The sequence below is a fragment of the Anarrhichthys ocellatus genome, unplaced genomic scaffold (assembly GCF_004355925.1).
Source record: "Anarrhichthys ocellatus isolate YVR2014 unplaced genomic scaffold, GSC_Weel_1.0 scaffold7393, whole genome shotgun sequence".
Lineage (NCBI taxonomy): Eukaryota > Metazoa > Chordata > Actinopteri > Perciformes > Anarhichadidae > Anarrhichthys > Anarrhichthys ocellatus.
Genome location: NW_022287367.1, coordinates 292 through 2,309, shown reverse-complemented (window position 1 = coordinate 2,309; position 2,018 = coordinate 292). Strand labels below are relative to the sequence as shown.

Sequence of the window (2,018 nt, the reverse complement as noted above, 5' to 3'; positions counted from 1 at the left end):
CACTTTATGAATGCAGGACTCTTTTCAGTCTCAATACCCAGGTGAATTTCCAACTTTGCTGTAAAAGCCTTTGTCCCACCAATGGTGGTACAGTGGTGAGCATAGCTGCCTTCCAAGCAGTCGGCCCCTGTTAGATTTCCGAACATCTGAGTCCTCTTCTGCCAGTGAGAGGATACTGTTGCTAAGTTTTGTAGTCAGATAGTAAGAACAAAGGCAGCCAATGTCCAACATTTCCACTTTGACTGGCTGTATAGAGGTGCGAGGAGTTTTCCCAAGCTTAATTTCTAAAATTCACAGTTGCATTTCACATTACTTCACACGGGCATTGATGAATCTACATCCATCGTCTTTTGTCATATTTTGTCTTTTATTTAGGCATCTCGAAGAAAGAAAGACTTTGTGAAGATTTGTGGGGGATGTAGCTCAGTGGTAGAGTGCGTGCTTTGCATGTATGAGGCCCGGGGTTCAATCCCCCCGCATCTCCATCAGGTATTATGGTCACTGTTAAAGGATAATTGAGTAAAACATCTTGGCAATCTGAACATACATCAAGCAAATGAAAGAATACACCAAGTATAACTAAAGCAAACAAAATGTAACAGCTGTGTTACAGAGAAGTACACTCAGTAACTGTCTTTTGCAGCCATTGAGAAAGTTCTTAGAATTTGTGAAAGTCGGTTTAATACTGTCTTGTAGGTTGTTGTGGCTGAGTGGTTAAGGCGATGGACTAGAAATCCATTGGGGTCTCCCAGCGCAGGTTCAAACCCTGCCAACAACGAAAGACACTTTTCCACTTGGTGGCCTCACCATACAACCTCCATGCTGAGACATTTCTGGTTCAGCTTAGAAGAAGGCACAGCCTCAAAGTTGATGCTGTGACACAAATTGTTGACTAAGAAGACACTTCCTTGTGTATGTTGTCACATTGCAAATCTCAACTTCCTGTGCAATATTGTGTAACGTCACAGGGAGATGAAGTGAGGCAGCCCAATCCACTTTATGAATGCAGGACTCTTTTCAGTCTCAATAGGTGAATTGCCAACTTTGCTGTAAAAGCCTTTGTCCCACCAATGGTGGGTGAGCATAGCTGCCTTCCAAGCAGTCGGCCCCTGTTATATTTCCGACCATCCGAGTCCTCTTCTTCCAGTGAGAGTATACTGTTGCTAAGTTTTGTTGTCAGATAGTAAGCACAAAGGCAGCCAATGTCCAACATTTCCACTTTGACTGGCTGTATAGAGGTGCGAGGAGTTTTCCCAAGCCTAATTTCTAAAATTCACAGTTTCATTTCACATTACTATACATGGGCATTGATGAATCTACATCCATCGTCTTTTGTCATATTTTGTCTTTTATTTAGGCATCTCGAAGAATGAAAGACTTTGTAAAGATATGTGGGGGATGTATCTCAGTGGTAGAGCGCGTGCTTTGCATGTATGAGGCCCGGGGTTCAATCCCCTGCATCTCCATCAGGTATTATGGTCACTGTTAAAGGATAATTGAGTAAAACATCTTGGCAATCGGAACATACATCAAGCAAATGAAAGAATACACCAAGTATAACTAAAGCAAACAAAATGTAGCAGCTGTGTTACAGAGAAGTACACTCAGTAACTGTCTCTTGCAGCAATTGAGAAAGTTCTTAGAATTTGTGAAAGTCGGTTTAATACTGTCTCGTAGGTTGTTTTGGCTGAGTGGTTAAGGCGATGGACTAGAAATCCATTGGGGTCTCCCCGCGCAGGTTCAAACCCTGCCAACAACGAAAGACACTTTTCCACTTGGTGGCCTCACCATACAACCTCCATGCTGAGACATTTCTGGTTCAGCTTAGAAAAATGCACAGCCTCGAAGTTGATGCTTTGACACAAATTGTTGATTAAGAAGACACTTCCTTGTGTATGTTGTCACATTGCAAATCTCAACTTCCTGTGCAATATTGTATAACGTCACAGGGAGATGAAGTGAGGCAGCCCTATCCACTTTATGAATGCAGGACTCTTTTCAGTCTCAATACCCAGGTG

At 42.6% G+C, this 2,018-nt stretch overlaps 1 long non-coding RNA gene and 4 other non-coding genes across 5 annotated transcripts; all 5 read left to right on the top strand.

Moving 5' to 3' along the window:
• Nucleotides 1-2: 2 nt before the first annotated feature.
• On the top strand, nucleotides 3-1,820 carry LOC116380493 (uncharacterized). Its single transcript, XR_004212567.1, has 2 exons — nucleotides 3-41; nucleotides 1,031-1,820. It is a non-coding gene; the product is annotated as an uncharacterized LOC116380493 (long non-coding RNA).
• trnaa-ugc (transfer RNA alanine (anticodon UGC)) lies at nucleotides 413-485 on the top strand. The gene has a single exon. It is a non-coding gene; the product is annotated as a tRNA-Ala (tRNA).
• trnas-aga (transfer RNA serine (anticodon AGA)) lies at nucleotides 697-778 on the top strand. The gene has a single exon. It is a non-coding gene; the product is annotated as a tRNA-Ser (tRNA).
• trnaa-ugc (transfer RNA alanine (anticodon UGC)) lies at nucleotides 1,395-1,466 on the top strand. Its single transcript has one exon. It is a non-coding gene; the product is annotated as a tRNA-Ala (tRNA).
• On the top strand, nucleotides 1,678-1,759 carry trnas-aga (transfer RNA serine (anticodon AGA)). Its single transcript has one exon. It is a non-coding gene; the product is annotated as a tRNA-Ser (tRNA).
• Nucleotides 1,821-2,018: the final 198 nt, after the last annotated feature.